Genomic DNA, 12923 nt, shown 5'->3' with positions numbered 1-12923 from the left:
GATTCCTTCCTTCAGAGCTGCAGACCCTCAATTGCTATATCACAACAATTCTTCAGCAAAAGGTGGTGAGCAAAGTTCCCTCGAATCAGAGGCAGTGGCTAATATTTAAACCACAAAAGGGGCACAAAGCTACTCTGGGGAAGAAGGCCATCTAAGATCACTATAATTGTAGACCCCCCCCGGAGAGTGTTCTCTGAATCAAGTGATTTTATTTAGTTGAGTGGAGAAAAAGGGTCACTGTCACCATTAGATCTAATGGCAGCCAGTCACAGGGCCAAAACGCCCCATTCACAGCTCAAAAGTTCCCCCTGTTTATAACAAAAAATGTAAATAATGAGATCTATATCTATCACCCACACCCACTCACTCCATTAAGACTGGTATACTGCCCGGGTGCATTAACTGCGAAAGGATTAGGAATACAAGCAAGTGATAACAGGCACTCCAGGTGTTGTGTAACGCACAAATAGCAACAGTTTAATGTAAAAAGGTCAACAATTCCGCTCTCCAACGAGCCTTTCTCAAGACGTTGCCTTGGAGAGACGAGACGAGACGTTAACCTTTTTGCATTGAGAGATTTTTCTTCCAGAAGATGAGCCTGCCTGGGGTTTAAAAGTTTGTTCCAAATGTTCGACTCAGACAAACTTTGTAGGTCGTAAAGTTCTAATTTCGAACCTGTCCACCCTTCATATGCGTACATGCATACATACAGCATCTGTACGTGCAGGTAAAGATATCTACTATATATTTCTGAAAGCACTGTATGTCTGCGTCCCTAGCGGCAATCTCATTGGTCCCTTGGCCTGCCCGCCCCCGCACCTCTCATTGGCCTGAGGCAGAGTGACGGGCAAAAAAAAAAAAAAACACACACACACACACACCCCTCACACACACACACACACCCCCCTCACACACACACACACACACACACACCCTCACTCTCCCCCGTCAGTTGGACCGCAGCTCACCTTCCACACACCCCCCCCCCTCCTCCTCTCCCGGTGCCCCTCACTCTCTCACCTCACCCAAATCTCCCCCTCACGTGCGCCGCTACCGGAGAGGGGAAGCGCGGGCCGGGCCTCCTGCTCTCCCCCTCACGTGCGCCGCTACCGGAGAGGGGAAGCGCGGGCCGGGCCTCCTGCTCTCCCCCTCACGTGCGCCGCTACCGGAGAGGGGAAGCGCGGCGCGGGACTCTCCCTCACGTGCGCCGCTACCGGAGAGGGGAAGCGCGGCGCGGGACTCCCCCTCACGTGCGCCGCTACCGGAGAGGGGAAGCGCGGCGCGGGACTCCCCCTCACGTGCGTCGGCTCCCGGACGGAGGGGAAGCGCGGCGTGAGACTCCCCATCACGTGCGCCGGCTCCCGGACGGAGGGGAAGCGCGGCGCGGGTCTCCTGCCACTCTTGCCCCCCCCACAGCTTCCCGAACTCACCTCCTGCCCCAGCCAGATGCCACGGGGTCAAGGTAAGTCACCCACCGTCTCCCACCCACGCACTGTCACCCAGTCACCCACCCAGTCACCCACACACCCACCCAGTCACTTTCACCCAGTCACCCACCCACCCAGTCACCCACCCACTCAGTCACCCACCCACCCACTCAGTCACCCACCCACCCACCCACTCAGTCACCCACCCAGTCACTTTCACCCAGTCACCCACCCACTCTCTGTCACCCACCCACTCAGTCACCCACCCACTCAGTAACCCACCCACCCACTCACTTAGTCACCCACCCACCCACTCACTTAGTCACCCAAAAACTCACTTAGTCAAGTCACCCACCCACCCAGTCACCCACCCAGTCACCCACCCACTGAGTCACCCACCCACCGAGTCAAAAACCACCCACCGAGTCAACCACCCACCCACCCACCCACCCACCGGGTCAACCCCACCCACCAAGTCACCCAAACCCACCGATTCACCCACCCAGTCAGTCAGTCAGTCACCCACCCACCCAGTCACCCACCCACCCAGTCACTTTCACCCAGTCACCCACCCACTCAGTCAACCCACCCACCCAGTCAACTCAGTCACCCACCCACTCAGTCACCCACCCAGTCACTGTCACCCACCCAGTCACTCAGTCACCCACCCATTCAGTCACCCATTCAGTCAGTCACCCAGTCACCCATTCAGTCAGTCACCCATTCACCCACCCAGTCAGTCACCCACTCACCCACCCAGTCAGTCACCCACTCACCCAGTCAGTCAGTCACCCACTCACCCAGTCAGTCAGTCACCCACTCACCCAGTCAGTCAGTCACCCACTCACCCAGTCAGTCAGTCAGTCACCCACTCACCCAGTCAGTCAGTCACCCACCCACCCAGTCAGTCTCCCACTCACCCACCCAGTCAGTCTCCCACTCACCCACCCAGTCAGTCTCCCACTCACCCACCCAGTCAGTCTCCCACTCACCCACCCAGTCAGTCTCCCACTTACCCACCCAGTCAGTCTCCCACTCACCCACCCAGTCAGTCTCCCACTCACCCACCCAGTCAGTCTCCCACTCACCCACCCAGTCAGTCTCCCACTCACCCACCCAGTCAGTCTCCCACTCACCCACCCAGTCAGTCTCCCACTCACCCACCCAGTCAGTCTCCCACTCACCCACCCAGTCAGTCTCCCACTCACCCACCCAGTCAGTCTCCCACTCACCCACCCAGTCAGTCTCCCACTCACCCACCCAGTCAGTCTCCCACTCACCCACCCAGTCAGTCTCCCACTCACCCACCCAGTCAGTCTCCCACTCACCCACCCAGTCAGTCTCCCACCCAGTCAGTCTCCCACCCACCCACCCAGTCAGTCTCCCACCCAGTCAGTCTCCCACCCAGTCAGTCTCCCACCCAGTCAGTCTCCCACCCAGTCAGTCTCCCACCCAGTCAGTCTCCCACCCAGTCAGTCTCCCACCCAGTCAGTCTCCCACTCACCCACCCAGTCAGTCTCCCACTCACCCACCCAGTCAGTCTCCCACTCACCCACCCAGTCAGTCTCCCACTCACCCACCCAGTCAGTCTCCCACTCACCCACCCAGTCAGTCTCCCACTCACCCACCCAGTCAGTCTCCCACTCACCCACCCAGTCAGTCTCCCACTCACCCACCCAGTCAGTCTCCCACTCACCCACCCAGTCAGTCTCCCACTCACCCACCCAGTCAGTCTCCCACTCACCCACCCAGTCAGTCTCCCACTCACCCACCCAGTCAGTCTCCCACTCACCCACCCAGTCACTGACCCCACCTACCCACTCACTGACCCACCCAGTCACCGACCCACCCACCGACCCAGAGTCACCCACCCACCCACCGACCCAAAGTCATCCACAACCCGACCCAACTCACCCACCCAACCACCGACCCAAAGTCACCCACCGACCCAAAGTCACCAACCCACCGACCCAAAGTCACTCACCCACCCACCGACCCAAAGTCACCCACCCACCCACCGACCCAAAGTCACCCACCCACCAACCCAAAGTCACCCACCCACCCACCGACCCAAAGTCACCCACCCACCCACCGACCCAAAGTCACCCACCCACCCACCGACCCAAAGTCACCCACCCACCGACCCAAAGTCAAACCGACCCAAAGTCACCCACCCAGTCACCGACCCAAAGTCACCCACTCAGTCACCAACCCACCCACCCACTCAGTCAAGTGTCACCCACCCACCCACACAGTCACCCACACACTCAGTCAACTCAGTCACCCACCTAGCTGTCAAGGGGGGGGGGAGGCCTAACCCTGTCGTACGCCCCCCCAAAATTACATCCCGGGCAACGCCGGGTCTCTCAGCTAATATATATATATATATATATATATATATATATATATATATATAATCATGCCAACCACAAACACTCCTTTCTGCTTATCTTGCAGCAAAGGCCTCATCTTTTTTTTTTTTTTTTTTTTATTCCTCTTGAAGAAAGAGCTTCTGCGGAACTGAAAGTATACAGCAATACTCCTTGTATAGTGCGGAATATTTATTCAGGGTCACAGGCTCTTCCAATCTGTCCCTTAACCAGCTGGTGTGCAGGGTTTGTGAAGAGGTGGTTTTACGGGGCTTTTGGTTTTCTATTTGTCATTCCCACAGTGATGAGACTGTTCTCATTGTTGCCAGGCAGGAGTGTAGGAACAGTTTTTTGGGGTGGAGGTGCTGTACAGTACATACAAAATCAGATGCACACATTTTCAATAATGTACAAACCCAGTGGGGGCTGTAGCACCCCCAAACTCCTACTTCCAGCTTTATTTTAAGTGAAACTTCTTTGCGCACCTCCAGTAGCGCATGAGAAACATTCCCTGGCAGCAAATGAACTGCAGGGTGACGGAAGTGACGTCACTGCTGGCAGAAGAGGCCATCAGCGACGTCGGCTTCCAACAGCAACGTTCACCGGAGAGGAGGAAGGCGGTGCGGATTTCTCGTGTTAATTTGCATTCTCATTCTCTCGGTATAACAGGGATGACACACACACACACACACCTCCGTGTCCCCATAGCAGTGATGCCAGCTTGCACCAGTGAGGGGGAAGGCAGGGCTGGATCCATTGGGGAGAGAAAAGAGGACACACAATCTGGCCGCCGTGTCCGCAGCTCCACCAGGGGGAGAGATATGGGGGCTTCGGGCCGGGGGACTCAGACAGGGACAGCTCGTCCTACCTGTCCAGTGAAGAGGAACGCGGCGGGTCTGGATCCGTGGGCCGTGTCCCCGCACCTCCGCCGGGGGGGAGAAGGGAGGCTGGCTCCGGCTGGGCGCAGAAGGCACCGGCACCCTAGCAGCAGGACATGGAGAAGACTGACTGACTATAAAACACACATTCAAAGTGAAACTCCTTTGCGTTCTGGCACTGAAGTTGTGTTTTTATTTTTAATTAAAAACATCACCATCAGAAATACAATTTCTGTGACCAAAACGGTGACAAAAGACACAGAAGTTTCACTTAAAATGCGCTTGCTCGGCCCGCACACACACTTATTTTTTGGTGTATGTAACCTGTACAGTTATCAGTTCTCATCCGCTGCGTGGTTTGAACACTGTGTAGCTGTGCTGCTGATGTGCAACACAGTTTTCACTTTGTATCTGCAGGTCTCCTGTTGGCCACAAGATGGTGCTGTTGTCTTTCTAATCCTTATGACTGGCAACACCATGCTTAAAGAAGCAAAAGGCGACACGGTGCGCTCATTTGCATGCCATTGCCCACAATCCCTTGCTGCAGTTGAAGCATTGTATGCAAAGAGATAATGGGGAAAGGCAGGGTTGCAGACATGTCAGAGACGAGCTATTTTTTATTTACAGAGCCTTCAAAGAAATGTTTGTCCCGTGTCCTGCAGCGAAGCAATGATTCCGAATTAACCCTTTCACGGCCGCAGAGGCAATAAAATCATCGCTGCGCCCAGATACAGAAGTACAAACCACTGTTATAAAGATGCACATGTTTTATTATGATGATTTATTGATAAAGCTCCAACATAATCTGCAGCGCAGTACAAGGCAGGAGCAACATCGAAAGAAAGGAACGGAAACACGTGAAATAGATTTGAGGGCCCTGCGGGGGAGACGGGAGAGGGGTGTGGGTTTCAGGGGGCGTCAGGTTTCCTTACAGAGCTGAGTTTTTAGGAAGCTTTTCAAATGATTTTTAAAAAAATACCTATATTTTCTTTAACGTGTAAATCCCTCATTCAGATAAGGGTGTGAGTGCAGGGAACATATGGCTATATATAGGTGTATACTGGTATACAGACGTGCTGCTTTCCAAGAACTGTAGTTTTATAGAATGACATCTCTGCAGAGCAGAAGGGGTTAATGTGACTGTGATGTGCGCGCTTTGTACTTCAGTTTCCTCTGTGAGGGATTAACTCAAATGCTTCATCTACAGAGGGGCAGAGTCCCACACGTGTTCCATGCACCCCGAAATCCACGTTTCACACGTGTCCCACCCTTGTCGAGCGCCACACGTGTCCCACTCACCCCGAGCCCCACACCCGAGCCCCACACACGCGCCCCACCCCCACACGTGTCCGACTCACGCTGAATCCTACAGATGTCCCACTCACCCTGAGTCCCACTCACCCGTGTCCCACACCAACCCTGAGCATCACACGTGTTCCACTCACCCCGAGCCCCACACGGCCTGAGCTCCACACGTGTCCCACTCACCCCGAGCCCCACTCACCCCACACGTGTCCCACATACCCTGAGCCGCTCAAATATAATTGTTTGTTCTTGTATAGAACAAAAATGTGCACTGCCCTGTGGAGCTTATAATCTACTTTTTGGTGTCCGAGGCACAGGGAGATAAAGTGACTTGCCCAAGGTCACAAGGCGCTGACGCCGGGAATTGAACCAGGCTCCCCTGCATCACACTCAGTGCCAGTCAGTGTCTTTACTCACTGAGCCGCTCCTTCTCCCTGAGTTGGGTTTCTTGAAGAGAAGGTTTAGCTGGAGAGTTGGGGAGGACTGATAATTAAAGCACCATCTTTCACAGCTCACGTACCCTCTGTCCTACACTGAGATCATCCTTAGGCTGACCATCATAGAGGACCATCCCCGGTGGTCACGGCGGTGCACGCTAAGGCGTGTGCGCCACATACCACAGCACAACCCTCTGTGGGGCAGGCCCCAGTGGCCGTGTGGGGGTGCGCAAAGCGCTGTGAAGCGTACGCTGGCAGGCAATACAACAATTTTGTCTTCCCGTGCCACGACGCGTTTACATGGCCGCAAGCAGCCAATGCAGGGCAGATATGCCCCGTCATGGCTGCGCCCCCATCACGGCCCCGCCCCCGCGCTCTCCCTAGATCTCCCCTACAGACTGCCAATCACGGCTGCGTCCCTGCACGCGCCGCCAGGCGCAAGTGCAGCAGGGAGGGCTCGAGCCGTAGCCATATACAGCACACTTAAATAATAATGACCCTGTGTGTTTTCCATCGCGAGAAACGGATTGCAAGCTCTTGGAACAATGATGTCCTGCTCAATGCCTTTCTATGACCGCCTCTTTTATCTTGTGTCGTGTTTGTGTTTATACAGGAAAGGGCCAAGCTCAGGAAATAGTAAATAATGACATTAGAATGACACAGGGGGGGTGCGTCCGAGTCCCAGGCAAACGCAAAGGAAGATTTCTCTTTTTAAATTACAACTTTAATGGGCCACTGAGAAGCATTAAAAATGTATCATCACCTCGAGACCGAGGAAGCCAAAGGTTCTATTTTTAGAATGGTCCGTATTGATCACAGAAAGCTGGAATCAGAAGCTGGCAGGTTTCATGGAGTTTGATAAATAAACCCAAAAGCGTGGACAGGAGCAGAACGCAGAACGCAGAACGCACCGGGACAGGGACATTATTATTATTATTATTCCAAAGTAGCGACTGTTCATTATCACAAAGATTCAAGAGCTCCCAAACCAGAATAAACTTTAATCAATGTTTCTCTAAAATAGAAAACCGGAATTGATGGGACCAGGCAGGAGGATGCCTGTAATATAATCTATCAAATAACACGGTATTGAGAGTGTCCCTTTGAGTCAGGGTTTGTCTGTGGATACTGAGACAGAACATTACAGCCTGGGGACGTTGCTAATGTTCTATTGCTGGGACTCACAATTAGATGGTCAGCTCTTCAGCACAGAGATTCCCCTTTGCTGGTATATCTGGGGAAGGGATATTGGGCTGTTTGTATTGTATTTGTAATGTATGTCTTTATTTATATAGCACCAAAAGTGTACTCGGCGCTTATCAAAGAATACAGCACAGGGAATTATAATAATACAATAAGTGCAGCAAAATCAGACAGTATGGAAGGAAATCCCTGCCCCGGAGAGCTTACAATCTAAGGTTTGAGGGGAACTTACAGAGACAGCAGGTGAGGGAATAAGTGCAGTAGATGGCAGTGTTTGGTCACAATGGCTGGTAGGAGTGACTGGGTGTGGGACAATAGCCATGAGTGCAGGCTATTGGGATGCTTGATTCGTGGGGCGAGTTTTAAGGTTAGTCAGTATTAAATGAAAAGGTTGACACCATTTGCATGGGAGGAGATGGCAGGGAGGCATGAATGGGAGCAAGTGTGTATGTCTGGCTTCAGGGAGATCCCCAGCAGCAGGAAGGAGTAGATAAAGGGTGTGAATAGAGGATTTGTGTGGGTGTTTTTTATTGAGGGGTAAAGAAGTTGTTGGGAGAGAGGTGTATAAATAATGGTGCAGTGGGGAGTTGGGAAGTTGGAGAGAACAGAGACATTCACAAAGGAGTGAGGAAACAGTAAACAGTTAAGGCAGTAGGGAGGGCATAATGAGATGCAGGAGGAGAGACTTCCCAGGTACTGGAGGATAGGAAGAGTACAAATAATCACAGCGTTTACAAAGCAAAGTTCTCACAGTGGCAAAGTTGTTGTGTGGAGTCCACATCTTCCTCAATCTTCACCTCCAATTTCAACTCCAATGTTACCTCTGCCCAACACTTAAATGACACTATAAGATGGGACTTACAGCCATTATAGCTGGTCTTAAATACTCTAAAACACAGTCACTTGAATAACAATTAAGGGAGGGGTCTGCCTAATCAACTCACAGATACATACCAAATGGTTAATTACATTTTAAGAAGGGCTCTTGCAAATTGATTTAAGGAAACATACCAACGACATTTTAAATTCTGTAGCCAATTGATGATAGGATTCAGCTCAGAAATCTACCTGTTTTAAGAGATAAAGATAAGAGATGTTTGCAGGTTTTAGTAAATAAAACGCAGCATGGCAGCGTTCTGTAAGATGCTCTGAAACTCACGTTTAACAACGAGCGGCATTATAAAACTGAAACTCCAAAACTAGGTATCATGGGGGTTAGAATGTAACATGAAAAGTGAGGACATGCCACGGGAAGTGAGGACATGCCACGGGAAGTCAGGACATGCCACGGGAAGTGAGGACATGCCACGGGAAGTGAGGACATGCCACGGGAAGTGAGGACATGCCACGGGAAGTCAGGACATGCCACGGGAAGTCAGGACATGCAACAAAAAGTCGGGGCATGCCACGGGAAGTCAGGACATGCCCCGGGAAGTCAGGACATGCCACAGGAAGTGAGGACATGCCACGGGAAGTGAGGACATGCCACGGGAAGTCAGGACATGCCACGGGAAGTCAGGATATGCCACGGGAAGTCAGGGCATGCCACGGGAAGTTTCCTGGTTTCAGAATCGAGGCGGCTGCACAGAGACTCAGCATCGCACATCAGAGGCGGCTGCACAGAGACTCAGCATCGCACATCCGAGGCGGCTGCACAGACTCAGCATCGCACATCCGAGGCGGCTGCACAGAGACTCAGCATCGCACATCCGAGGCGGCTGCACAGACTCAGCATAGGACATCCGAGGCGGCTGCACAGAGACTCAGCATCGCACATCCGAGGTGGCTGCACAGACTCCGCATCGCACATCCGAGGTGGCTGCACAGACTCCGCATCGCACATCCGAGGCGGCTGCACAGAGACTCAGCATCGCACATCCGAGGCGGCTGCACAGAGACTCAGCATCGCACATCCGAGGTGGCTGCACAGACTCAGCATCGCACATCCGAGGTGGCTGCACAGACTCCGCATCGCACATCCGAGGCGGCTGCACAGAGACTCAGCATCGCACATCCGAGGCGGCTGCACAGAGACTCAGCATCGCACATCCGAGGCGGCTGCACAGACTCAGCATCGCACATCCGAGGCGGCTGCACAGACTCAGCATCGCACATCCGAGGCGGCTGCACAGACTCAGCAGCGCATATCCGAGGCGGCTGCACAGAGACTCAGCATCGCACATCCGAGGCGGCTGCACAGAGACTCAGCATCGCACATCCGAGGCGGCTGCACAGACTCAGCATAGGACATCCGAGGCGGCTGCACAGAGACTCAGCATCGCACATCCGAGGCGGCTGCACAGAGACTCAGCATCGCACATCCGGGGTGGCTGCACAGAGACTCAGCATCGCACATCCGAGGTGGCTACACAGAGACTCAGCATCGCACATCCGAGGCGGCTGCACAGACTCAGCATCGCACATCCGAGGCGGCTGCACAGACTCAGCATCGCACATCCGAGGTGGCTGCACAGAGACAGCATCGCACATCCGAGGTGGCTGCACAGAGACTCAGCATCGCACATCCGAGGCGGCTGCACAGACTCCGCATCGCACATCTGAGGCGGCTGCACAGACTCAGCATCGCACATCCGAGGTGGCTGCACAGAGACTCAGCATCGCACATCCGAGGTGGCTGCACAGACTCCACATCGCACATCCGAGGCGGCTGCACAGACTCCGCATCGCACATCCGAGGTGGCTGCACAGAGACTCAGCATCGCACATCCGAGGCGGCTGCACAGACTCAGCATCGCACATCCGAGGTGGCTGCACAGAGACTCAGCATCGCACATCCGAGGTGGCTGCACAGACTCCGCATCGGACATCCGAGGCGGCTGCACAGAGATTCAGCATCGCACATCCGAGGCGGCTGCACAGACTCCGCATCGCACACCCGAGGTGGCTGCACAGAGACTCAGCATCGCACATCCGAGGCGGCTGCACAGACTCCGCATCGCACACCCGAGGTGGCTGCACAGACTCAGCATCGCACATCCGAGGTGGCTGCACAGAGACTCAGCATCGCACATCCGAGGTGGCTGCACAGACTCCGCATCGCACATCCGAGGTGGCTGCACAGAGACTCAGCATCGCACATCCGAGGCGGCTGCACAGACTCCGCATCGCACATCTGAGGCGGCTGCATAGAGACTCAGCATCGCACATCCAAGGCGGCTGCACAGACTCCGCATCGCACATCCGAGGCGGCTGCATAGAGACTCAGCATCGCACATCCAAGGCGGCTGCACAGACTCCGCATCGCACATCAGAGGCGGCTGCACAGAGACTCAGCATCGCACATCCGAGGCGGCTGCACAGACTCAGCATCGCACATCCGAGGCGGCTGCACAGACTCAGCATCGCACATCCGAGGCGGCTGCACAGACTCAGCATCGCACATCCGAGGCGGCTGCACAGACTCAGCATCGCACATCCGAGGCGGCTGCATAGAGACTCAGCATCGCACATCCAAGGCGGCTGCACAGACTCCGCATCGCACATCAGAGGCGGCTGCACTGACTCAGCATCGCACATCCGAGGCGGCTGCACAGAGACTCAGCATCGCACATCCGAGGCGGCTGCACAGACTCAGCATCGCACATCCGAGGCGGCTGCACTGACTCAGCATCGCACATCCGAGGCGGCTGCACAGACTCAGCATCGCACATCCGAGGCGGCTGCACAGAGACTCAGCATCGCACATCCGAGGCGGCTGCACAGACTCAGCATCGCACATCCGAGGCGGCTGCATAGAGACTCAGCATCGCACATCCGAGGCGGCTGCACAGAGACTCAGCATCGCACATCCGAGGCGGCTGCACAGAGACTCAGCATCGCACATCCGAGGCAGCTGCACAGACTCCGCATCGCACATCCGAGGCGGCTGCACAGACTCAGCATCGCACATCCGAGGTGGCTGCACAGAGACTCAGCATCGCACATCCGAGGCAGCTGCACAGACTCAGCATCGCACATCCGAGGTGGCTGCACAGAGACTCAGCATCGCACATCCGAGGCGTCTGCACAGACTCAGCATCGCACATCCGAGGTGGCTGCACAGAGACTCAGCATCGCACATCTGAGGCGGCTGCACAGACTCCGCATCGCACATCCGCGGCAGCTGCACAGACTCCGCATCGCACATCCGAGGCGGCTGCACAGACTCCGCATCGCACATCCGAGGCAGCTGCACAGACTCCGCATCGCACATCCGAGGCGGCTGCACAGACTCAGCATCGCACATCCGAGGTGGCTGCACAGACTCCGCATCGCACATCCGAGGCGGCTGCACAGACTCAGCATCGCACATCCGAGGTGGCTGCACAGAGACTCAGCATCGCACATCTGAGGCGGCTGCACAGACTCCGCATCGCACATCCGAGGCAGCTGCACAGACTCCGCATCGCACATCTGAGGCGGCTGCACAGACTCCGCATCGCACATCCGAGGCAGCTGCACAGACTCCGCATCGCACATCCGAGGTGGCTGCACAGACTCAGCATCGCACATCCGAGGTGGCTGCACAGACTCCGCATCGCACATCCGAGGCGGCTGCACAGACTCAGCATCGCACATCCGAGGTGGCTGCACAGAGACTCAGCATCGCACATCCGAGGCGGCTGCACAGAGACTCAGCATCGCACATCCGAGGCGTCTGCACAGACTCCGCATCGCACATCCGAGGCGGCTGCACAGAGACTCAGCATCGCACATCCGAGGCGGCTGCACAGAGACTCAGCATCGCACATCCGAGGCGTCTGCACAGACTCCGCATCGCACATCCGAGGCGGCTGCACAGAGACTCCGCCTCTATACAGGAAAACACCGTGATACCTTCCTATTTACTTAGCTGTTTCAAGCTGACGAAGAGCAACTTGGATTCTTCTTAACCCTTTCACTGCCAGAAGGACGGACAATGCTTTGCTGTGTATTACAGGCACTTCTGGAAGCCCAGGGGTTAACGTATTTATCTGAAGATACAATGTTACAGGAAAGGGTACCACGCTGGGAGGTGAGTCTTACACATTGGCACAAAGAGATGACGGGACTGACTCAAGGTCACAAGCGGCTGGAGACGGGTCCTCGGCGGGTTTCTCCCACTTCGCGGCTGCTTCTCCATTAGCTGGGCCACGTTACAAGAAGTTCTCCAGGAGAACACATTTCCAGTCTCAGAAGCCAATGGGTTAATGACGTCTCCGCAGATTTCTGCTCTCCTATCCTGCAAAACGTTCTCATTAATTAAAAATGTTAATCAAGCCAAACGGCAGCGCTCCCCCCTGCGGCTCCCGCGGGCAGGTGTGG

Source organism: Ascaphus truei, chromosome 11 (assembly GCF_040206685.1).
Source record: "Ascaphus truei isolate aAscTru1 chromosome 11, aAscTru1.hap1, whole genome shotgun sequence".
In the NCBI taxonomy this organism is placed as follows: domain Eukaryota; kingdom Metazoa; phylum Chordata; class Amphibia; order Anura; family Ascaphidae; genus Ascaphus; species Ascaphus truei.
This window is presented reverse-complemented; position numbering follows the sequence as displayed.